The following is a 26592-nucleotide window of genomic DNA, read 5'->3' as shown; positions in this document are numbered from 1 at the left end:
AAGGTATTAGAACTCATTCTGTTCTATAATATGTATTAAATCTACTTTTAGCCTTTCTTTGGACAATCAAATTTATAGAATTCCTTTATTTATGTTATTTTATTTTAACTTTTATAGAGATGGGGTCTGGCTATGTTGCCTAGGCTGGTCTCAAATTCCTGGGCTCAAGTGATCCTCCTGCCTCAGCCTCCCAAAGTGTTGGGATTACAGGCATGAGCCACTATATCTAGCCTATGATTCCTTTAAACATCAAAACCTTTCCTTAATGTTTTTGTTTGGTTTAAATCACAAACGTGCTATGTTGCAGACTTCTTGCGTACTCCGTGAAGGCAAGGATGATGTGTTGCCCTCAGTATCTGCCATAATACCTAATAGTGGGATTTGGCCCATACTAGGCCCTCGACAGATTGTTCTTGTTGAGTTTAACATATGGTATTTAGAAAATATATACATATGAGTGAGAGAGCAAAAGAGAATGGAAAGCACCTAGCATGAATATATAATTATCTCACAATTTCCTTATTTTCATTACAGTGAGGACAGTATTAATTCTCTGGCATCTGGCCGGATAATCTGTTAAATAAAAAACAAAGACACCAGGTGTCATTCCCATCTTACTCTAATTACTTCCTTCTTCCTACCCAGGAACACTATGAAGTACTAGAATCATCTGCTTCTGACCACAATTGGGAAGTTTCACAAACTCAGTCCAAACCTGATAGATGACACAAACCAGTCAACAACCACATTATGAGAATATTCATCTGACTGGGAATGTCTCTCCAGTCAAACAGGGAGTGAGGACATTTTACAGGGTGTGACTGAACTGCAAAGCCACTGCTGAACATGGTTACGACAAACACTAACCCTTTATTACTCCATCTCCGGAGACCTCTAACAGTATACTATGACCAACCAGAGTGCAACAGAAAGGAAAGCACCAGCTGCCAACTGTGCGCCTCACAGACCATTAGATAAACAAGGGAAATATACATGATCATGTGTTAACAAAACGACGACGACGTTATTTTGCCTGGCTTCGATAGCAGTCTCAATTTCCCTTAGTTTTATTTTCTCTATATACATTAATCATACACTGAGAAAACCACAAATAGACTCTGAAGATGAAGCTGCGGATCACTAGCGCTACAATAGCCCTGGAGCTACAGAAAAAGGGGACACTTGAGGGTTTTAAGCAGTGACAAGTTATCGCCAATGTTTCCCTAGGAGCAGGAACAAGAGCCACGGGAAGCAGCTACAGGTATTGTGAGGAGAAAGCCCACTCCAGCAGCCATTTTCCCACCAGATCGAAAGGATTTCGGTATTTCTACAGCAGGAATACCATCCCACTGGACACCAGGCTGAATATTAGTCCCGTGCTGAAGTATTTTCTATATGGTTCAAAAATCGATCCACTCACCAATGACTGAATTATATACGGGAAGCTTGTAATTTCTAGAGAATTCTAAAACTGTATTTTTAAACTTCAAACTATTACCAACATTTCTTTTACATGTAAGAGAGAAAAAAAATTGTCCTTTTAAAAGGATATTTTTACACGTCCTTTTAAAAGTCACTTTTGCTACTTATATTAAAAGGTTCATTTCAAAGTGAAATATTAAAAAAAAAAAAAGGCAATAATCACTCTCAATAAACTAATCCTTTCCCATCTGGCTGAGATTCTAGGATGTTTGGCTTCATCTTGTTCAGGGAAACAGAGCAGGTTCCCAGAACAATATGTTGCTAGGAAACCTTCCAAGCCAGGCTTATTTACCTTGTGCTGTGGGGTGACAGCAAGCATCCACCTGTGTGACTGGCACAGCGTAAAAGGGGGGAAATGGTGGAGGAGAAAGAGACGGGAGAGCTGATATGAAACTCTTGTTATTAATGAGGTAATCAAAGAAAACAGACTTTCTGTTTTTAAAACCGTATTTCAGGACAAAAATTGATTTTATTTTAGGGAATACTGAATGGAATACAGAAGCTTGAAATTTTTCTTACTAGAGAAAGAAATGTAAAAACCTCTTCAGGGCTGTGCGCGGTGGCTCACGCCTGCAATCCCAGCACTTTAGGAGGCCGAGGTGGGTGGATCACCTGAGGTCACGAGCTCAAGACCAGCCTGGCCAACATGGTGAAACCCCGCCTCTACTAAAAATACAAAATTATCCAGGCATGGTAGTGCACGGCTGTAATTGAGTTTTGTTTGTAAATATTTAGTAGCTCAACTAATTGTAGTTGTTTATAATATGTTGTTTTAGTTTCTCATTGTTTCTATAACAAATCACTACAGTTTTGTGCAAGTCTGATATGAGTCTCACTGGACTAAGATTGAGGGTATTCGGGAGGCTGAGGCAGGAAGAATCGCTTGAACTTGGGAGGTAGAGGTTGCAGTGAGCTGAGATGGTGCCATTGCACTCCAGCCTGGGCAACAAAAGAAAAACTCCGTCTCAAAAAAAACAAAACAAAAACAAAAACAAACAAATAAAAAACCCTCTTCAATTAAAAGAACAAAAAGTCACTAAGAGTTATTAGAATTGAAACATCCTATAAGGAAGTGTGCACTTGAAGAATGTGTTAAGAATCACCAGTCCTTTTAAATGTCTACCTAAAGCTGGGGTCCTGTCCCATCAAATGTCCACACTCTGTCCTTCTAGTATTTCCTAAGTTCAAGAAATGTTCAAAGAATCTCTAATTGTTTGTGTGCAACTGATGATGACCATTCACTACTTTGAAATGGTATTTATTAATAAGAGCCAAACAAACAAATAGAAAAAGAAAAAAAAGGATACCCATTCACGGCAAGACAACCTCTGGCAAATATGATTAGCAGTCATTTAAATAATCAACCAAGGCTTGACATTGTGGACTTGACAACTACACTTGGGAAGGCAGCATTTATGACAGAACCAGTGTTTTCACCTTTTAAACAGTTTACAATGTTTATATTTCACACTGTGCTTGGTCCTGACATTGAAATTCCTAACAGAAATATCCATTTACACAGAATTAGAAAATTGGAGTTGGAGGGATCTTTGGAGACTACTTGTCTGGTACCATCCCTTCTTTAGGATAAAGAAACTGAACAAATCTTAAAAAAAAAAAAAAAAAAAAAAAAAAGTCCAGGCGCGGTGGCTCACGCCTGTAATCCTAGCACTTTGGGAGGCCGAGGTGGGTGGATCACCTGAAGTCAGGAGTTCAAGACCAGCCTGGCCATCATGGTGAAACCCCATCTTTAAAAAAAAAATAAAAAGAAACTGAACAAATGTGCTAGGATCCTGGATGGAGCCACCTGGTAGCAGCAGAGCAAATGGGTCTACTCCCTCTGTGGCCTGGACTCCACTCCTTCCAGGTACTGGGCCACCTCTCAGGTGCAGTGTTTCCCAAACTTTAGTCATTCGAATACCACATTCATTATTTTTGCCATATCCATTCACAATATACTATTTTCTTTCTTTCTCTCTTTCTCCCTTCCTCCCTTCTTCTCCTTCTCTTTTTTTTTGAAATGGAGTCTCTCTCTGTCACCTAGCCTGGAGTACAGTGGTGCAATCTCGGCTCACTGCAACCTCCGCCTCCTGGGTTCAAGCGAATCTCCTGCCTCAACCTCCCAAAGTAGCTGGAACTACAGCCGTATGCCACCACGCCCAGCTAATTTTTGTATTTTTAGTAGAGACAGGGGTTTCATCATCTTGGTCAGGCTGGTTTTGAATTCCTGACCTCGTGATCTACCCACCTCGGCCTCTCAAAGTGCTGGGATTACAGGCATGAGCCACCACGCCCGGCCTCTTTCTTTCTTTTTTGAGACAGACTCTCCCTCTGTCGCCCAGGCTGGAGTGCAGTGGCGCAATGTTGGCTCACTGCAACCTCCGCCTTCCAGGTTTTAAACAATTCTCTTGCCTCAGCCTCCTGAGTAGCTGGGACTACAGACGTGTGCCACCATTCCCAGCTAATTTTTTGTATTTTTAGTAGAGACAGGGTTTCACCGTGTTAGCCATGATGGTCTCAATCTCCTCACCTCGAGATCTGCCTGTCTCAGCCCCTCAAAGTGCGGGGATAACAGGTGTGAGTCACTGCATCCGGTCCTTTCCTTTTTTATTTTGTTTTATTTTTTGAGACGGAGTCTCACTCTGTTGTCCAGGCTGGAGTGCAGTGGTGTGATCTTGGCTCATCGCAACCTCTGACTCCCAGGTTCAAGTGATTCTCCTGCCTCAGCCTCCCTAGGAGCTGGGACTACAGGCGCACACCACCACACCCAGCTAATTTTTGTATTTTTAGTAGAGACAAGGTTTTGCCATGTTGGTCAGGCTGATCTCGAACTCCTGACCTCAGGTGATCCATCCACCTTGGTCTCCTAAAGTGCTGGGATTAGAGGCATGAGCCACTGTGCCCAGCCAAAATCAACTAATTTTTTTTACATACATTTATTTAAAAAGAAAACATTCCATTTGGAATCAGCATAGAGAACTATGGTAGGCAGAATAATGGCCTCCCAGAGATGGCTGCATTTTAATCCCTAGAACTTGTGAATGTGTTACCTTACACGGTCAAATGGATTTTGCAGATATGATTAAGGTTAAGGACCTTATGACGGGAAGGTTATTTTAGATGATCTAAGTGGGCCCACTGAAATCATGTGAGTCATTAAAAGAAGAGAACCTTTCAGGACTTCATTCAGATGTCACTACTGCAGAAGGATCAAAGAAATTCCGTGTTGCTGGCTCTGAGGACAGAGGCAGAGGTCCGTGAGTAAGGCAATGTAGGCAGCCTCTAGAAGCTGGAAAAGGCAAGGAAACGGATTCCCCCAAAGAACCTCCAGAAGGGAAGGCAGCCCAGCCAGTACCCTCAATCCTAGTCCAGTGAGACTCATATCAGACTTGCACAAAACTGTAGTGATTTGTTATAGGAACAATGAGAAACTAAAACAACATATTACAAACAACTACAATTAGTTGAGCTACTAAATATTTACAAACAAAACTCAGCTGAAACTCTTAACACTTTTGCTGAAGGCAAGGTAAGAACTCCCCTGTGCTTTATTTTACAACCAACTGCAAATTATGTCAATGTAAAGTCAACTATAAACTATTAACCCTTATGTTATAAATATCAGAATACCAAATAGACAGGAAGCAAAAAATAAAAACAACTCCACCCCAGCCCATGCATATTTCACTCAGCGCCTTTCTGCTTTCTCCCCCAGATCACTAGTGGCAACTGGTTGCACCAGTTGTACCCAGTTCTTGCCAAGGATTTGTGCAGTGTCCACTGATATTTTCTATTATGTTTCATTGTATTCCACAGTGATTTCACAGACCCTCTAAAATGATTCATAACTAGCAGTTAGAAGGACACTGCACGAAATGAAATGGGCTTTCTCATCTATTGCCCTGATGATAATACTCAAGACGATTATAATTCTAAATCACTGGAGAAACTTTATTAACTCTACATATCACCAATACCCTCACCTGCCTTTTACAGACAAGAGTGGGTCCTTGTCAGCTATTATCAGGAAATACAAATAAAAGAGTCTAATGAGGTTAAGGCAAAGGGGAGTGGTAGGTGAACGGCCAGGGAGTGTTAAACAGTGACTTTCAATAACAGGAAAAGACAGAGCACAATACTTACTCATTTGCCTTACTCTTTCTCAATATTAGTCATGCTGGCCTCAGTCAGAGACACGGGAGGGGAAGACTGAAAAGAATACACCCAACTTTCTTCATTCTCCATGTTCTCTCTTCTTCTCATTCAAGATGTTTATTTGTATATGTGAGTCTCGTAGATTAAATATATATTAATTGTGTTGTAGATCAATAATTATCAGATGAATCTGTCTTAATAATCATCTCACTAATCATATCAACCAGTGTTAGCAACCTATATTGTATTTTTACTTTCATTTCTTATTTCAAATACTTACTAATATTTGAATTTCACATGCATTGATTATTTCTTTTCTTTTCATCTCCTTTCCTCTCTTTTCTTTTATTTTCTTTTTGCATACCACCACGCCCAGGCTAATTTTTGTATTCTGAGATGGGGTTGGCCAGACTGGTCTTAAATTCCTTACCTCAAGTGATCTGCCCTCCTCAGCCTCCCAAAGTGAGTTATTTCCAATAAAACATATTTTGGCCGGGTGTGGTGGCTCATGCTTTTAATCCCAGCACTGTGGGAAGTCAAGGTGGGCAGATCACTTGAACTCAGGAGTTCAAAACCAGCCTGGACAACATGGCGAAACCCTGTGTTTACAAAAAAATACAAAATTAGCTGAGTGTGGTGGCACATGCCCATCCCAGCTACTTGGGAGGCTGAGGTGGGGGGGATCACCTGAGCCTGGGAGGCTGGGTTGCAGTGAGGTGAGATCATGCCATTGCACTCCAGCCTAGGTGACAGAGTGAGAACCTGTCTCAAAACAAAATAAACAAATAAAAACATACTTATTTGCCTACATAAAAGATTTGGTTAGGTTTCCTGATTATCAAACTCAATCATCTTTTTTTTTTTTTTTTTTGAGAGATAGGGTCTTGTTCTGCTGCTCAGACTGGAGTGCAATGGTTCAATAACAGCCTTGAACTCCTGGACTCAAGTGATCCTCCCAGTTTAGCTTCCTGAGTAGCTGGGACTATAGGGACACACCACCATGCCTTGCTTTTTTTTTTTTTTTTTGGTAGAGACAGGGTCTTACTATGTGGTCCAGGCTGGTCTCAAAATCCAAGGCTCAAGCAATCTTCCCACCTCAGCCTCCCAAAGTGCTGGGATTACAGGTGTGAGCTACCATTCCTGGCCCCAACAAGATCTTTGTACATTTAGGAGTTCAAGGACTTTGTATATTTAGGTGCTGCAGTGCTTATCAACACCACAGATCTTAAACTTCAGATCATAATTAATGGAATAATGGAACCCTTAACACATTTGAAACTCATGATAGTAACCTACAGAGAACTTATACACAGAAAAGAGAGAAATAACATGACAGAATACACATGAAAAGATGTTTCAAGTTATGCTCTGTAATATATATGGCATGATCTTTGGCATATCCTGATTTTTATGAAATAGTATGTAGATTTTGTGAAAAGTTGGTTTTGCACTTAAACAGAGAAAAGAACCCGGGCACTACCACTGTTTATCAAGGTAAGGTATTATTGGCATTTTGGGTGGAGTAATTTTTGGTATGTAGACTCCACTTTCCATTTCTGAGCCCATGGCATCCCTGGGCCCATTTATGATTTTACTTACTAAATGCCAGTAGTGGCTGCCTGTCACTGTGACAAACAGGATGTCCACACACCTTTCTAAACCAGGTGTGGATGCTGGGGGCTGGTAAGTTTGAGGGGTACATGCTTGAGAAGATGTGGGGTTCATACTAAAAACCACTGAGCTAAACTGTCAATAAAGACAAGAGAAGAGGCCTGGACCAGTGTGCAAAGTTTTAGCACTGCAATGATTCATTCAGATGTCCACTTCCTTCTGCTTTGTTATTGATTAGCAGTAATTGGCATTAAGTATGGAATTCCTTCATGTCAAAAAATTTCCTAACAGTTTTAAACCTATAATTTAGAAAAATCTGTATTTAATCCTGATGGCAACTCTGTGAGGTAAGTATTACTTAGATTTTACAAATAAGTTGAGGATAGGTAACCTGCCCAAGATCACAGTGCTGGTAAATAGTCAGACATGAAATCAAGTTGGCCTCCAAAGCCTGCCCTCTTTAACTACTTTGTTGTACTTCCTGGGACAAAAAGCAAATCTGCTTAAGAAGCTGACAGTCTAGACATAGTGCCAATTATGTATCTAGTTACCATCTAGTTTCATAAGTGCAATAACAGATATTTATCAAAGGTACAAAGATGATCAAGAAGAAATTTGTGGGATGGAGGGTTGCTGAGGGAGAAGCACTTCAGTGAGGAGGACTTTCATGATGACTGGTTTATGCAAGCTTCCTTGCCCAGTCAAAACACAGCATTTTCCCTGAGCTCAGGTTTTTCTTTTTTTTTTTTTTAAGACAGAGTCTCGCTCTTTTGCCTAGGTTGGAGTGCTGTGGTGCAATCTCGGCTCACTGCAACTTCTGCCTCCCAGGTTCAAGCGATTCTCCTGCCTCAGCCTCCCGAGTAGCTGGGATTACAGGCACAGGCCACCATGCCTGGCTAATTTTTTGTATTTTTAGTAGAGATGGGGTTTCACCATGTTAGCCAGGTCTTGAACTCCTGACCTCGTGATCCACCCACCTTGGCCTCCCAAAGTGCTGGGATTACAGGCATGAGCCACTGTGCCCAGCCACTGAGCTCAGTTTTAAAATTGGGCCAGTCACCTGTAAGAGCTATCATTCAGGGTTTGATGAATCTGCTTCTGTAACTCAGAAATGAAAGACACAAAAATATTAATTTATGGATGCAAATGCTGGTAAAGTATATCACTGTGTTTTTTCTTTTTAAAAGACTGATATGACCCAAGTTAATATTTTCTGAAATGAAGATTCCTGGCGCTCAGTTCAAGTGCCTAGAAAAGCAATATAATAGGCCAAAGGTACTAGCCATTACGTGTGGCTCTTGCTCACTTCAGCCAATTTCTTAGGATGAATATAAACTATCTCATTTAATATATTAATCAATGGACAGAGAAAAAGTAGGTATGTAATACAGTATCACTTCTCTTGGAATTTGGGGGTTGCTGAGGGTTTCAAGTCAGAGTCACAGTTATTTCTTCAAGGACTTATCGGGATCTGGACATAAAGTGGATCAGTGGTAACCAAAATTCTAACAGTCAGTTTGCAGGGTATAAATGGCTTGGGAAGGAACAGATGAAAAGGAATCAGGAGAAGGCATCCATCAAGAGGAGGGACATGTCCATAGGCTTCACTTAATCCTCTTCATAGTGATTAGCGAAAGAAGCCACTTTGACTCCTTTTAAGCTTTTAGCACTAGGAGGAGGGGGAACATATTAAACAATGATATTTTGCCCCATGTGTCTTGGGGGCCGGGGGAAACCTTCAGAGAACCTAAGAGCCTGTAAATGATTATGAGTTGTATTCTAATACTTAAGGAGCATAATGGTTTAAGGAGGTGGGGACAAAGGACATCCTTACCTCTTGCAACTAACATAATTTCCAAGGCTTATACAGACATCAAATTCCCAGGCATTCTCCTCCTGAATTCACACTAACATACAATCTATGGCGCTGTACTTGCTTTAATCTCTTCTGACATGTCTAGTTTTCCCTCTTACTCAAGCCTAATGGTGTGCACACTTGTGACAGGTTCCTGGACTCATTTTGAATAACTGTGTGACATGAGCCACTTTCCAGTGTTCATGGCTTACTCCAGAATGTAGTGTGCTCATAAAGTGTCTCTGAGAGCTTCTGAAATATTGATTTCTACTTTATTTGCCACATTCTAGTATAAGCTGTGGCCCCAATGCTGTAGCAACTTTAGGAGACTTGCATTTTATAGAATCTGCTTACCTGTTCATTTTTAATTCCTCATCCTTGGTCCTGTAAGTCTAATCTTGTTTAATATTTTTGTGGAACTCCTTGGCACTTCTGCTTTAGAGATTTCCTGTCAGTAAATAATATCTGGAGGTAGAGGAATTTCTGTACTATGTGTTGACAACTCTTAAATTTATAGTTTTCAGCCCAGAACTTCTACTAAGCTCAGCCTACATATCCAATTGCAAACTTTATATCATTTGGATGGTTCACATTCAAGACCTTTAAGCCTGGACTAATGCCCTACTTTCTGTCCCCAATTTGTTCTTCTACCATTGTTTGTCTTCCATCCAGAAGCTCAAGCCAGAAACCCACAAGTCACCACTGTCTTCTCCCCCAACCAATGCTCAGGCAATCCATCACTAGACTCTATACTGTATGTCTCCAAAATATCTATCTTGTTTTTGTTCTGAACTTCATTCGCAATGCCCAATTCAAGCCATAATCACCTTTCATCAGAACTAGTGTCATAAATTCCAAAGTGGACTCCCCATATTCATGGTTGCTTTACTAAATCTTTTTGTCATTGGGCTGCCAAAGTGATTTTTTCCAGGATGCAAATCTGATATCATTTCCCTTCCTAAAATTTTCCAGTTGCTTCCTATTGCACTTAGGATGAAGAAATTCTTGGCTCTGCTGGTCCTATAGAATCTAGTCTCTATCTACCTCCCCTTCACAATGCCTACATTTTGCAAAAGTGTGGTTTCTCTATCCCAGAAAGTACATAAAACTATCCCAATAGGTACAGAAAGCAAAAGGTGATTATTAGAATTTCATGTTCTGTTTTTAGAACATGAAAATAGTAGGAAGGACTTTTTATTTCATCTTTTAAAAAATATTTGTGCTTATCTTATTGTAGTACCGGTAACTAATTTATTTAAAAATGAATATACATATATTGGTGGTGTGGGCACATATGACTTGCATTGAAAGCATCATAAGAAAGAGTTTAGAGAAGGGGGCCGGGCGTGGTGGCTCACACCTGTAATCCCAGCACTTTGGGAGGCAGAAGCAGGTGGATCACGAGGTCAAGAGATTGAGACCATCCTGGCCAACATGGTGAAACTCCGTCTCTACTAAAAATACAAAAATACTAGCCTGTGGTGCATGCCTGTAGTCCCAGCTACTCGAGAGGCTGAGGCAGGAGAATTGCCTGAACTCGGGAGGTGGAGGTTGCTGTGAGCTGAGATCACGCCACTGCACTCCAGTCTGGCAACAGAGCGAGACTCTGTCTCAAAAACAACAACACAAAAAAGAGTTTAGAGACAACCAGTCTCTGCTCTAGCCACACAGGACTTATATATATATATATATATATATATATACACACATTTATATATATATATACACACACATTTATATATATACACACTTTTTTTATATATAAACACACTTATATATATATATACACACATTTATATATATATATATATACATATTAAATATCCATTCTGAGTTTCATATATATATGGAGTACAAGAGATGGTTTGAAACTGGCATGTAATGTGTAATCATCACATCAGGTAAAATGGGGTATCCATCCCCTCAAGCATTTATCTTCTGTGTTATAAAGAATCCAATTACACTCTCTTTTTTCTTTTTCTTTTATTTTTTGGAGGCAGGGTCTCACTCTGTTACCTTGGCTGGTGTGGTAGTGTAATCACGGCTCACTATAGCCTTGACCTCCTGGGCTCAAGTGATCTTCCCACCTCTTAGCCTGTAGCGGGGACTACAGGCACCCACCACCATGCCCAGCTAATTTTTTTGTAAAGACAGGATCTTGCTATGTTGCCCAGGCTGGTCTTGAACCCCTGGGCTCAAGTGATCTGACCGCCTCAGCTTCCTAAAGTGCTGGGATTACAGAGGCCAGCCACCACACCCAGCCCAGTTATACTCTTTTAGTTCTTATTAAATGTACAATTAAATTATTATTGACTATAGTCCCCCCGCGGTGCTATCAAACACTAGGTCTTATTCATTCTTTCTTTTTGTACAAGTACCTTTATCTTTACAAAGCTCCTTAAGTAATTTTGATATACTGTCCATTTGAAAACCACTGAATTAAAACATTAAGCACTAGAAAGGGAGAAGTAAGAGACAAGCTAGAGAAGCTTTGATGAACTGGCCTGAGAACACAACCACCACTTCCTAAGGGAACATCCATTCTGAGTTTCAAACAACCAATTTATAAATAAATTTTAGGAGAGAAGAAATTTGTAAGATCAGGAAGGACTATTTTAGTGTCCCAAAATATTTCAAGAATCTATTTATATAAGCAGTTTGGATAAAAACCATATTCTTCAAGAACAATTTGAGCAGCACAGTTTCTCTTTGATACTCTATTCGGGGTGGTTTAGAAATAAAACAGGCTGGCCAGGCATGGTGGCTTACACCTGTAATTCCAGCACTTTAGGAGGCTGAGGTGGGCAGATCACCTGAGGTCAGGAGTTCGAGACCAGCCTGACCTATATGATGAAACCCCATCTCTACTAAAAATGCAAAAAAAAAATTAGCTGGGCGTGGTGGCACGTGCCTTTAATCCCAGCTACTTGGTAGGCTGAGGCAGAAGAATTACTTGAACTCAGGAGAAAGAAGTTGCAGTAAGCCGAGATCGCGCTATTGCATTCCAACCTGGGTGACAAGAGTAAAACTCCATCTCAAAAGAAAAAAAAAAAAAGAAAGAAAGAAATTAAACAGACTTGGCTGGGTGCAGTGACCTTGCCCCCTGTGTTCCAGCTATTCTCCTGCCTCAGTCTCCCGCATAGCTGGGATTACAGGTCCCTGCCACCACACCAGCTAATTTTTGTATTTTTAGTAGAGATGGGGTTTCATCATGTTGGCCAGGCTGATCTCGAACTCCTGGCCTCAGGTGATCCGCCCACCTTAGCGTCCCAAAGTGTTAGGACTAAAAGCGTGAGCCACCGTGCCCAGTCTGCATTTAGCATATTTTATATTACTTCTCACAAAAATAAACTGGGTGTTACTATACCTGTTTTATCAACTGAGTAAACCAAGAAAAATTAGGTAACACGCATAGGTCCCACCATAATGACAGATCCTACAGGCTTTTGTTTTAAGAGACGAGGTCTCACTATGTTGCCAGGCTGGTTATGAACTCCTGGGCTCAAGGAGTCCTCCTGCCTCATCCTCCTGAGTAGCTGGGACTACAGGTGCATGTCCCTGCACCCAGCTTCCCAAAAGGTCTTTCTGACACCAGAGTTAAAGCCTTAATCATACACTACGTTACATGAATCTCATCTACATTGCCTGTCATCCAGCCAGCATGTATAGCTCTCAAACATAGGCCTCTGATAAGCCTGATCAGTAGCCTGCAACAGTTAACTGAGCTAATCAACTCAAGAATGGAGATGCTGTGAACACATAACTGAGAGAGAATGAACCTAAGATATCTGCCCTGTTATTAGGCACAAAGTAGGAGATTAAAAACAAAACAAAACAAAAGAATACCTTTACTTTGATCTTTCTGGGCAAGCTAGAAAAAAAAAAAAAAAGGAGAGAGAGAGAGAGAAAGAGGGCCAAATAGACTCTGGGGTGGTTGAATCAGGAATTTAACTCTGGGAGAAGCCTCTTTAAAATTCCATAAAGTTTTAAGAGGAGGCAGACTGAAAATAATATATTTTTCCTCATCTCACAGCCTTCTGAAAAAAAGCATCGAGAGCATAAACCATTCTGAAGATTTACAGCTTAAAGCAAACCACCTTCAGGTACTGGAATCAGTCAGTGCTTAGGTGGAACATTCTTGAGGCTACATCTTCACTGAGAGTGCCCTTCTCTATTTCCTATACTTCTTGTTTCTTTCTGTTCCCACTGCAGCCCATATGGATTTGTGCAAATAATGCTGGGTTCTTTTCTTCACCCACATGCAACAGTTGCTGCTGGATCATAACCATTCCTTCTATTGGTTTTAAAATCTGTTTTTCTCAGATTCTGTACACTTGAAGGAAATAAAAACAGACATTTAGCCTCTTTTTCTTTTAAGCAATAAAAATTATTCTCTCACTGTACTGGTTATTCTCAATATGGGACTAAATTATGAAAACTCGGACTCTTTTTCTCTTTGCAAAAATTAAGCAATAATAACAAGTTAGTATACTATGTTGGATTTTTTTTATTTCTTTTGGGGAGAGGCACTCAAAATCCACTGTAAATCTCAAGTAGAATTCCATTTCTAAATGAGTTTTTGGTTAGAAATTTACACTTAGAATTTTAGGACAGTATTTGGAAAGTAATGGAACGACTACCAAGCACTAAACATTGAGACTGTAAGATGGCACGCATTAAATTTGGTTACATGTTGGATGATATTGGTCTGATTCCAGGGAGTAGACTAAGCAGATACAGTTCCAAAATTGGACTACAGAAAGCTGATACAGCTCTGCATTCTGAGTGAGTTAATTAAGCTTATTTAAACATAGACAATAAGAAAGGAAAGGAAGAATGATGGGAAAACCAAGTAGGACACTGTTCTCTATTATTATCAAGTGCTCACTTCATTTTAATAGTACTGGCCTTTCCACCATAGAATGCTAAGAAACCTGAAGCAGTACTTTCACATCAGTTGTCACTGGTAATTAGCTCAAAACTAAATATATATCTCTTGCTAAAAATATAAGAGGCAGGAGGCTATAGACATTTATGCTCTAAGAAATTAATTTGAAGCTAATGTATAAGACAGCCTGAGTAAATCTGACTTTAGAGAGATTCAACTATACTATACCAGACTATACGAGAAGGGAAAACAGTAGAAAAGAAAACGGGGAATTTTCCTGTACTCATCTGCTTTTAAAGACAGTAAGTAAAACTGGTTAAATGTCATCACCAGCAGTATTAAACTGCATGAAGACTGCACGGCCTTTTTATTTTATTTTTTCATTTTTTGAGACAGGGTCTCGCTCTGTTGCTCAGGGGGGAGTGCAGTGATGCAATCACAGCTCACTTCAGCCTTGACTTTCCAGGCTGTAGGGTTCCTCCCACCTCAGCCTCCTGAATAGCTAGGACCACAAGCATACGTCACCATGCCTGGCTAATTTTTTTGTAGAGGTGGGGTTTCACTTTGTTACCCCAGAGGGTCTTGAACTCCTAAGCTCAAGTGATCTGTATACCTCGGTCTTCCAAAGTGCTGGGATTACAGGTGTAAGCCACTACGCCTGGCCTTGCATTGCCATTTTTATATATCAACTTTCTTTTTTTTCTCATTTTGCCTCAAAGGCAAAAAGAGAGTTTAATTAGGGGAGAGAGGATCCACCAGAATTAGAAAGGGACAGCTAGCGTGGGAGCAGAGGAGCCAGAGCAGGCAGGAGGAGGGCCCGGCTGGGAAGCTCTGGAGGAGGACTCACCTCGCCACCTATGGCAGGCACTGCACTGACAGACAAGGCGAAACAGCGGCACCTCTCAACTGGGAGGGTACCCAATGGCCCCTATAGCCAGAGGTTGCCTGGCTTTTGGGCCCCAGGTCCTAGGCATGACTGGTCATCACCAATTTGGCCCTTGTCCACAACCAGTGCTGGGTGGCCATCTTCAGGCAGAACTCAGGAAGCTGGCAGACTGTTCCCCCACTTATACTAGGCCCAAGGAGGCTTCGGAATAAAAGAGCAGGGGAGAGGAACTGGAGTCTGAAACTTCCCTCCCTCCCCACGTGGGATGGCATAGGAGAGGAAAAATAATCGCCTTCTGGGCTCCAGGCCCGCCCAGACCCACAGCGACCAATAAGGGACAATCACTGGGACCAGTCACAGCCACTGGAGGTGGAGGTTGTTTAAAAAAAAAAAAAAAAAAAGACAAAAAGCTTACAGTCTCCTCTAAGCACAGAGTTTAAGTTTCGAGACATTAAAAAAATCTGTCCCAGCCCAGGGGACTGAACATCAGAAGCCAGCCTGACCAGGCACGTGTGGCCTTGGGGCAGGTCCACTGCTGCCTTCTTGCCCAGCTAGCAAGCACACCACCCACCTCCCATATCAAATGCCCACCCTAACCCAGCTCCCTGCTGCCGCTGCTGCTGTTCTGGGGAGTGACCCCAGGACGCCTTCATGGAGACGTGGGGAGTCTGAGAGGGAAGGCCACAAGATCCAGCCAGATGGTTTAAAAATTCTTAAGGAACTCCTCAGCCACAATGCGGGCACGGGCATTGACTGACAGCTTCATCTCACTGATCTCCTTGTCAATCTCCTCCATGAAGGGGATCACAAAGTCCACCAACTTGTGTTTGTACATCTGCTCTGTGTGGAAGTTGGTGATCAGAAGGCTGATGTCATACCCTTCCACAGGCTTCCTTCGAAGGACAAAGAGGTTTTCTGCTCGCATCATCATGAAGCGCATGAATTTGTGGCATAAAATCTACTCGATCTCATCAGCCTGTTTCACAGCAATGCTGACCCAGACAGAGTTGATGGAGCCCTCAGTCAGAACCTTTTCCTTCTCATTCCTGCTGATGGTCACGGGTTGTAACAGGAGTTCTTTGCTACTCCTGACTTCCACTTCTGGCTTGTTGTGTCGTTCCACAACCTGGGAGGAGAAGTTCTCCAGGCAGAGGGCAGCCCGCAGTGTGGCCCGCACGGCACTCAGATAGGGGCGGAGAGTGGCAGTCATCACAGGCGCTGGATATATATCACCTTTTTAACTTGGGAAGAAAGGCTTATCCATACAACTTTGCATTTATTTTCTTTATTTTTTTGAGACAGAATCTTGCTCTGTCGCCCAGGCTGGAGTGCAGTGGTGTGATCTCGGCTCACTGCAACCTCCACCTCCTGGGTTCAAGCAATTCTCCTACCTCAGCCTCCTGAGTAGCTAGGATTACAGGCGCACACCACCACTACTGGCTAATTTTTTTGTACTTTTAGTAGAGACAGGGTTTCGCCATGTTGGCCAGGCTGGTCTCAAACTCTTGACCTCAAGTGATCCGCCTGCCTTAGCCTCCCATAGGGTTGGGATTATAGGCGTGAGTCACTGCGCCTGGCCACAACTTTGCATTTCTAAAAATGACTTATTCACTCACTCATTCAACAAGTATTTATTTACTATTTACTATGTAGCAGCCATAGCTATCCTGGAACAAAGGCACAGTCTATCCCCTGGAGGAGTTTACAGTCTCGTGGGGAGAAAGTCTTAAAAGAAACAGTCACAATTTAAATAAATACTGTATTTACAAAGTAAGTGAAGTGCTCTAATTTTTACTGCTTCTCTGAGAAATGACAATGAAGCGGAGCCCTGAAGAGTAGGTTAGCCAGTGAGGATTAGGGAGAAAGGGTGTTCCAGGCACAGGGAACGATGAGCATAGGATGACGAAGAGCAAGACCCACCTCACAATTTGCAGGCTTAGTACAAGATAAAAATGGAACACAAAAACTAAGAATTTCAAGCTAGTGAGGGACATTCAACCAAGTGTGGGACCTATGTGACTGCACAGGTCATACACACATGAAGCCAGTTTAAAAGGATGCATGTTGAAGGGACTTAAGGCCAGCTGCTGGAGTACAGTGCAGGGAGAAATTGCTAGCTGAAACTGAAGAGCATGAGAGGTACCCAGGAACCAGTCCAAGGTGCAGGGCCTCCAGGGACCAACCTCACAGAGGTTCATAGGTTCCCCAAATAGTCAGCAAAGAGCTACTGTGTAAGCAAGGCTGTTATGTAATCATTCTGCCGGATGCTGAGAGGAGGACAAAGAAGATGTCTGCTTTAAGGAGCTTACAAATAAGTATATAATTTAGGGCAGAATGTGACAGGTCTCACAAGAAAGGTGTAAGCATCAATATGTAGTGGCTTCAAGGCATGAAGATTACTCATTTGGGGGTGGGGAACTGCAAAACACAGAGACAGAAGGGCTGCACACTGACTGAAATGAGCATGCTTCTGCCTTTGGACCTACGATTTAACCATATCACCGCAGGAATAGCAAACACATCCGGCACATCCTATGTGCCAGGCACTGAGTACCATATGCTTTACATGTATCAATTCATTTTAGCCTCACGTCTCTGAGGTGGGTGATATTCTATCATCTTCATTTACGAGGAGAAGAACAAAGGCATAGAAAGGTTAAATAGCTTGCCCAAGGCCACACAGCTAATAAGCTGGGGATTAATTTGAATCCAAGCAGTCTGGGTTCAATATCCTTGCTTTGAACTCTTATACTATACTATAATTTTACCAAGATTACGTGTTTAATTTTGCTTTGTTTTTTAAATCTGCGTGCTACAATTGCACCTCTTTTACTTTACTCCTGGTGTACTTGGTAAGTTATATATACTGCTTCAAATTGGCTAAGAAATACAGAACATGAAAAATAATTGTCCTAAATATTTCCCCTTCATTATTACCTAGAGCCAGAGTTGGAAGAACAGCAGTATGAAACACATGTGGTATGAGTTTCTGAAAGAAGACAACATAAACAGCACTGCTTTCCTGTGCTGTTGACAGCAATCCCGACGTGTCTGCACCGATGGCTAATTAGAGCCACGTAGTTATGGACAAATTACCACTGACTCCCTTAGAACTGTGAACAGTGAATTAATGGAAGTCTAAGAACTCACACATTGGCTCCCAGTATCCCTATGACCCAAAGCTGGATCTGTTCCTTGCAGAATTGGTAAGTACATGCATATGCTCATTAATTCAACAAATATCTACTGTGTACAAGGCACTATGCCACATGCTGTGTGGGATACAAAGAAAGTTATGACACAGTGTGTTCATCAAGAAACTTACAATAAGCTTTAAAATTTTATTAATGCCATAACAGAAATATAAGCCTCATTCTCTGACGGTGTAGAGGAGAATGAGTTAACAAATCCATCAGGAAAGTTAGGATAGACTTGAAGGAAGAGACAGCATGCAAGCATTGTCCTGGAGGGAGGTTTTGCTATTGACCATTCCAAAGTGTCAGGGTATTTTTTTGTTTTATTTTGTTTTGGTGGGGGAGGAGGAGGGCATATATCAGTGCCTCCAAGGACTGCAGACAGGCGTGGCCATAGGTCTCCTCAGTACCTTTCTCCCAGGTAGGAAGCATCTTCTGTTAGGGTGGTAGCCAACAGGCCCACACGGTGCTCTGGCTCGGGTGCCACCGTGCAGGTGTTAGGCTACCTGCCTTGCCAGAATCTTATGTGTAATTCATGCAGGGCCAGAGGAACCTATATGGTATTTCTAACCAATCCAATTTGAAATTATTTCTGACATCCTTTATGCTAACTAGAAGAACCTCTGGTGTAGATTTAAAGATAAGCAAGTTAAATATACAGTAGTTATCTCCTGATTAGGGTCTCTCCAATGTCAAACAACTACCCTCACACGATGTATTCTCATATCAGTGTGCTTCAAATGTTCATCGGCCATGTCCAAGGTGTAGACTAACACACTGTGTAGACTGGGGTGTGTTAATGTAAATTACAGATAGTATTACAGTAGAGTAGGGCTATGAGAGGGGTATAAGGAGGGGCGAGATGTTCCAGATAGAAGGAACAACTCACTATTGCTTATATCTTTCCTCATTCCAAAGGAAACTTCCATAAGCAAAGGCATGGAGCTACAAAATGTGGGCCTACTAAATGTGCCAAGCAGTCCTGTTTGTTTGGGTGAGGAGCTAGAGGACCTGGCATAAGGCACCTGCAGAGCAGGCCGGAAAGGACACACTGAAGCCTGAAGACTCTAGGTCGCTGCCAGTCGCTGAAAGCATGAACCTATTTTGGTAGCTGCTAGCTCAGTGACCAGATTTTCTGAAATAAAAAGCAGGCAGATGGTCTTAACAGATGTTTGCATCCATTCTGGATATGAGAAGCAAATTGGAATATGAAAGAACCTAAAATACTCAAAGTTTTTGGATTGTTTTAGTAGCCAGGCTTATGAGGCAGAATATTTGACATTGGAACTGTCTTTTAAAAGAAAAGTCTTGTCACAATGATGTGAAGAGATCACTGAGGTTTTAAAATGCTCAAAGGATCAAAATTGTGTTTTTACAAATATGAATCTGGAAATCATGTATATGCTAAAGTAGAAGGGAAGATAAAGAAAAGAAGAAAGGGTTAGGTGCAGGCGCTCACGCTTGTTATCCTAGTATTTTGGGAGGCTAAGATGGAAGGATCACTTGAGCTGAAGAGTTCAAGACCAGCCTGGGCCACAAAGTGAGGCCCCATCTCTACAAAAAATAAAAATAAAAAATTAGCCAGGCATGCTTAGTGGTGTCTGGAGTCCCAGCTACTCCAGAGGCTGAGGCAGAAGAATCCCTTAAGCCCAGAAAAGTTTACAGTGAGCTATGATCATGCAATTGCATTCCAGACTAGGTAAGAGAGTGGGGTCCTGACCAAAAAAAAAAAAAAAAAAAAAAAAGAAGAGAGAAAAGAAAGGAAAGAGAGAAAGAGAGGGAAAGAAAGAAAAAGAAAGAGAGAAAGAGAGAGAAAGAAAAGAAAAGAAAGGGAGGGAGAAAGGGAGCAACTGAAAGGACATTTAGGAAGCCATGAAAATAGATCAACAGAAAGAGACTTTGTGAAAAAGGTGACAGTAGAAAGGGAAAGGAAGCAAGTTTTCCTAGTCATGGAATTAGTCTAGGTCACTTATAATAATCACATATGGCTGTTATGAGCTGTTCCTGGGGTATGAATTTTCCAAACTCCATTGGGATGCCTTAAGGCAAAAAATCCTGCCTTACTGACATTTGGTATCTACTGCAACCTAACATAAAGCTGAATACTTAGTAGATGCCTAAAGCAGATTTATTCAGTTAAGCATATTCTTGCTGTGTCATGATTCAAATGGAATTTGTTAGTTAAATGTTGGAATAAAAGAAACAGATGAAGACTATGTCCATATATTTTCCTCGAGTATGGGTGTTATAGGAGATATGTGATCACACAGAGCTGGTAAGTGGAAAACATAGAAATGCACTTAACATAGGATATTCTTGTTACCTAAATGAGAAAATTGTGATAATTAATTAAATTTGGCAGTTTTCTCTAATATGTTTGACAGAGTTAATAATTACTTCTGTTCTGGGGGGCAATTTCTAAAATAATGCATAAGAATAAGACTATTTGAGGAGACTTTTTATACTCTGCAGTTGGAGCATTCCCTAAATCAAAATTCAATTTTTTTTCTTCTTTTTGAGACAGAGTCTTGCTCTCTCGCCCAAGCTGCAATGCAATGGTGCAATCTTAGCTCAGTGCAATCTCCGCCTCTTGGGTTCAAGCAATTCTCCTGCCTCAGCCTCCCAAGTAGATGGGATAACATGTATGTGCCATCACCCCGGCTAATTTTTGTATTTTTTCAGTACAGATGCGGTTTTGCCATGTTGGCCAGGCTGGTCTCAAGCTCCTGACCTGAAGTGATTTGCCTGCCTCAGTCTCCCAAAGTGCTGGGATTGGAGGTGTGAACCACTGCACCCAGGCCAAAAATCATTTCTTTTCTTTTCTTTTTTTTTTTTTTTTGAGACGGAGTTGCCCAAGCCCAGAGTACAGTGGCATGATCTCGGCTCACTGCAACCTCCACCTCCTGGGTTCAACTGATTCTCCTGTCTCAGCCTCCTGAGTAGCCAGGACTACAGGTGCACACCATTACACCCGGCTAACTTTTGTATTTTTTTTTTTTTTAGTAGAGATGGGATTTCACCATATTAGCCAGGCTGGAATTCATTTATTTAATCTTGGAGAGAACAAACTTGAGAGGAAAGTTAGAACACCATGCTTGCCAGATTTAACACATAAACAACAGTTACATAACTAATGATCAATCAAAGTATGTTCAAGAGAATTCTCATTTCAGAAAAAAAGGTAATATCAAACTTTCTAAAAACTGATTAAAAACAATATCAACTCATTTTTTATATGCAGAGTAAATCAAATGAGAATCTATCTGAAATTAGTCTTGATAAGTAAAGGGGAGACTCTAAGATTAGCTTATTTTGTGTGCCTCCATCTACTGCAGTTTACACATAAATGATTTCAAAGTCTGGGTGGGGTGTTTTTATGTTCGCATTTCTATGGAAACTGTGGGGAGGCAGGAAAAATATGGTTTGAGGAAATATGTATTTCAACCCTCACTTCCCCTCAACCCATCCAGCCCAGCCCTCCTCATTTCCAGGAGAACAGGAGTTGAAAGACCTCTGGCAGCTGAAAGTAAAAGCTCACTAACAGATTGCAGCTGTTTGACTGTCAGCTGAGAACTGCAAATGACAGTTTATAGCAGCCATTAAAATTTTTAAATGATGTTTTCCCTAATAAATCCCCCACTGTAATAATTTACAAGGGGGAAACTGACAATACAACTAGTACAAGAAAAAAACACTCAACGGGATCTTTTTTTTCTTTTTTTTGAGACAGAGTCTTGCTCTGTTGCTCAGGCTGTAGTGCAGTGGCAAGATCTTGGCTCATGGCACCCTCTGCCACCCAGGTTGAAGCGATTCCCCTGCCTCAGCCTCCTGAGTAGCTGGGACTACAGGCACACACCACCACGCCCGGCTAATTTTTTTGTATTTGGTAGAGACAGGGTTTCACCATGTTGGCCAGGATGGTCTCGATCTCCTGACCTTGTGATCCGCCCGCCTTCGCCTCCGAAAGTGCTGGGATTACAGACATCAGCCACCACACCTGGCCTCAATGGGCTCTTTTGAGGCCGAGTCTATTACTGTCTTTCATAGTTCCAATAGTATTGATCATTTTTCGGAGAATGACTGCAATAGGAAACACAGTGAAATCAAGAGTACCCTCATGAACTCACTCTGATGTCACAAACTTCCTCCAAATGGTGGGTGTGGAAAAAGTACTGCGTAACTAACTAAACTGAGGATGGATGGAGGAAAGGAAAAAGAGGGAAGAAGTATCTAATTTGACATTTAAACACTATTTCATCATATTTTACTACAAGAAACTATGTGAAGATTGTCAGCTACCCACACGGTGGGAACACTGAGCCTAGTGAATGCAGTAAAATCTAGACTTAAACTTCAGCAGGGAAATCTATAGGCATACAGTATTGCTATCCAAATCTCCTGAGTTCAAGTAGTGAGGTATACCTATATTTCTTGAGCTACTGTAATTGAAAAGGACAGGCCAGAACTTGCTAAAAATTACCCATTTCTCCTCTATATCCAAGGGCTTTAGAATACATACATAAAATTATTTGTTGATGGAAATCTGTGTTATATGCTTATAAATAACTTGAAATGTGGTGGCTCACACTTGTAATCCCTGCACTTGGGAGGCCAAAGCGGGAAGATCATGAGGTCAGGAGTTCAAGACCAGCCTGGCCAACATGGTGAAATCTCATCTATATTAAAAATACAAAAAAATTAGCTGGGCATGGTTTGGGTGCCTGTAATCCCAGCTACTCAAGAGAATCACTTGAACCCAGGAGGCAGAGGTTGCAATGAGTTGAGATCGCACCACTGTACTCCTATCTGGGCAACAAGAGCAAAACTCTGTCTCAAAAAAGAAAAAAAAATTTAATCTTGGCTGGGCTTGGTGACTCATGCCTGTAATCCCAGCACTTTGGAAAGCAGAGGTGGGTAGATCACCTGAGGCCAGCCTGGCCAACGTGGTGAAACCCGTGATGAAACCCTCTCTCTACTAAAAATGCCGGGTGTGGTATCAGGAGCTTGTAGTTCCAGCTACTCGGGACGCTGAGGCAGAAGAATCACTTCAACCCAGGAGGTGGAGATTGCAGTGAGCAGAGATCATGCCACTGCACTCCAGCCTAGGCATCAGAGCAAGACTCTGTCTCAAAAAAAAAATTAATATTATAAAAATTATGGTCTTTCCTCATCCTCATTATTCCAGACCTTAGTGTATATAAAGGTTGTCCTAACACAACTTTTTCAAATGTCATTTACAGTGTAACATATAATTAAAGCTATAAAATGCAGAATAATCATTGAAAAAAATGAAAGTGATTATACAAATATAGGATTGAAGTAATAAGCTCTAGTACTTTCTAATTCTTAGCAAAGTTTTATCTTTTCATAAGCAAATATTTGCTGGCTAACATAATGACTAGGTGAGTTTTAGGGAGCACTTTGGTGTCTTTCTAAGGTGTACAGTAATTTAGGTTCATAACATAAATCTGCCAATTTAAAGAATGCTTCAATGTATTTATTTACTTATATTTTGAGACAGGGTCTTGCTCTTTTGCCCAGGCTGGAGTGGTACAGTGACATGCTCATGGCTCACTGCAGTCTTGACTTCCCAGGCTCAAGTGATCCTCCCACCTCAGTAGCTGGGACTACAGGTATGTGTCACTATACCCAGCTAATTTTTATATTTTTTGTGGAGACAGGGTTTCACCATGTTGCCCAGGCTCGTATTGAATTTCTGGGCTCAAGCGATCTGCCTGCTTTGGCATTCTGTGTAGCTGGCACCACAGGTGTATGCCAGCACTCCCAGCTAATTTTCTTATTTTTAGTAGAGGCAGGGTCTTGCCACATTGCCCAGGCTAGTCCTGAATTCCTGGGCTCAAGCAATTCTCTCACCTCAACCTCCCAAAGTTGTAAGATTACCAGTGTGAGCTATTATACCCAGCTGAAGTTGCTCATTCCTTGCTAAATATCATTGTGTCCTTGGACTTCATGTTCTCATCAATTGTATATCAGCACTAGTGGTTGGCTTTTTTCCTGGATATATTTTCTACCAAGAAACAAAGTTAAATTTAAATCTACATACTGAAAAAACAACTATGCTTATCAAGACTTACTCTTTACCAAGCCTCACAGGGCATATATTGACAATCAGGACTTTCACAAAATTACAAAATGTTACAATATTATGGCTCTTAAGGTAATCTCACAAAAATGTTGAAGTCACAAATGATAACGAATTAAAAAGTCTACTATGTTATAATTTTCAGAATTCTAAGTCTTTCATATTTCTTTTTTCAATGTTAATGATTTTCTGAGACACATTTTCAAAGGATTATTTATAAGTGTGAACAAATACATAAGAACCAAAGAAAATTAAGCCAAAGTCTATATTACATGAAACTTCACCTCCTAGGCTTATAAATTTGAGTGGGTATATATTTATGTACCTTGTTTCTTGTCTGGAAAAAGTCAAAAGTACTATGTCTAGATAATCTCAAAACCTTAATCACATAAACTCAGAAAAAACAGAATCCAAAGATATTTATAAAAATTTTGTAGTAAAACAATAAAAGTATTCTTGATAACAAAGAAAATGAAAAACCATAAATACCAATCACCTTTAAGAAGGGAGTCAGCTTCAATTCAAGGGAACCTTTAATTTAAACTGAAGCTATTTTAAAATTCAGATTCTGTGTCCCAATTATCCCTTTTGGCTGACGGAAAAGCTAAAGGATACAGGACATATCTGACCCAGGAATCTAAGCAAATAACATACTGCCTGGCTAATCCAGTTGAGGTGAAGGTCACAATACTGAATGTGAATATGCTGTGTTTTCTACTGTAAATACAGTTTTTTGTTTATGCTTTCATGCCACTCAAGAAAAAGAGATAAAACTTTCTTATTATCAAATTGCTTTATACAGAGCCTGTCTTATTCACCTGAAATGTAAACCTCCATGTCTGTATAGAAGTAAAATTTGTGAAGCATGTGTGTATCTATATATATGTTTGTAAATATATATATATGTGTTTATAAATATATATGTTTGCAAACACACACACACACACACACACACACACGCTTCACAAATTTTATATATATATGAATGAGACAGAGTCTCACTCTGGTGCCCAGGCTGGAGTGCAGTGGTGTGATCTTAGCTCACTGAAGGCATGACCTTCTGGGCTCGAGCCATTCTCCCATCTTACCCTCCCAAGTAGCTGGGACCACAGGTCCATGCTACCACTAGCAGCTAATTTTTATATTTTTTTGTGGAGATAAGGTTTTGCCATGTTGCCCAACTGGTCTTGAACTCCAGGGCTCAAGTGGTTGATCCACCTGCCTCAGCCTCCCAAAGTGCTGGGATTACAGGTGTGCCTGGCCTTGATGCATATTTTTGATACTGTAGAAAATACACAGCCACTAGAGGAGAGTGATATTTCATTAATTTTACATTCTTACATCAAATGTGAGCTTAAAATAAGTAAAACCTGTACAATTTTCGGCCAGGCATGGTGGCTGATGCTTACAATCCCAGCACTTTGGGAGGCTGAGGTAGGCGGATCACCTGAGGTCGGGAGTTTGAAACCAGCCTGACCTACATAGTGAAACCCCATCTTTACTAAAAATACAAAATTAGCTGGGAGTGGTGGTACATGCCTGTAATCCCAACTATTTGGGAGGCTGAGGCAAGAGAATTGTTTGAACCCAGGAGGTGGAGGTTGCAGTGAGCCGAGATCACGCCATTGCACTCCGGCCTGGGCAACAAGAGCAAAACTCTGTCTCAAAACAAAAACAAACAAAAACTACACAACTTTCATTGCTTTGATATTAATTTTAGTCCTTCTTTTAACTATTTATAACTGTAAAGCTTTAATTAAAACATTTTTATATCAAAAAGACAAAGCACAGTTTAATTCTCGTATAATTCCTTGATTTTCCCTAGAGGATTGGGTTTTCCACAGACGGTGGATTAACAGGATAGATATTCCAATCTTGATCCATATGAGAGGACTTCATTTCTAGGATGGCTCCAAAGTCCTTAAAAATAGTCCCAAGACCAGGCCGGGTGCGGTGGCTCACGCCTGTAATCCCAGCACTTTGGGAGGTTGAGGCAGGTGGATCACCTGCGGTTGGGAGTTCGAGAGCAGCCTGACCAACATGGTGAAACCCTGTCTCTAAAAATAATAATAATTAAAAAAAAAAAATAGTCCCAAGACCTTGACAACCAGGGAGTCTTCATTATGTCAGACATAACCTAAATGCAGAACAGAATGCTAAATTGAGACTCTATCTCTCCCTTGGATAGTGGGTCTCAAACACTAGTATGTGTCAGAATTCCCTGGAGAGCTTGTTAAAGCACAAATTGCTGGGCCCCATACCCGGAGTTTCTGATTTAGGTCTCAGATGGAGCCTACGAACCTACGTTTCCAAGAAGTTCCCAGGGAATGCTGATGTTCTGAGTCTAGAGATCACATCTGGAGAACTTCTGCTCCAGTTTGCTCCCTTTAAAGTAAACTCTTAAGTACTTTTCAGTCA

At 41.1% G+C, this 26592-nt stretch overlaps 1 protein-coding gene and 1 pseudogene across 9 annotated transcripts in view; both read right to left on the bottom strand.

Annotated features, from left to right (window-relative positions):
* RABGAP1L (RAB GTPase activating protein 1 like) overlaps window positions 1-26592 on the bottom strand; it is a 726923-nt gene that overhangs the window by 42084 nt on the left and 658247 nt on the right. The gene's annotated exons all lie outside the window — the stretch shown is intronic.
* Window positions 14786-16147, bottom strand: LOC105711605 (actin-related protein 2/3 complex subunit 4-like; annotated as a pseudogene).

This window comes from Aotus nancymaae, unplaced genomic scaffold, assembly GCF_030222135.1.
Source record: "Aotus nancymaae isolate 86718 unplaced genomic scaffold, 86718_ANA_hifiasm-v0.15.2.pri h1tg000108l, whole genome shotgun sequence".
Classification (NCBI taxonomy): Eukaryota; Metazoa; Chordata; class Mammalia; order Primates; family Aotidae; genus Aotus; species Aotus nancymaae.
This window is presented reverse-complemented; position numbering and strand designations above follow the sequence as displayed.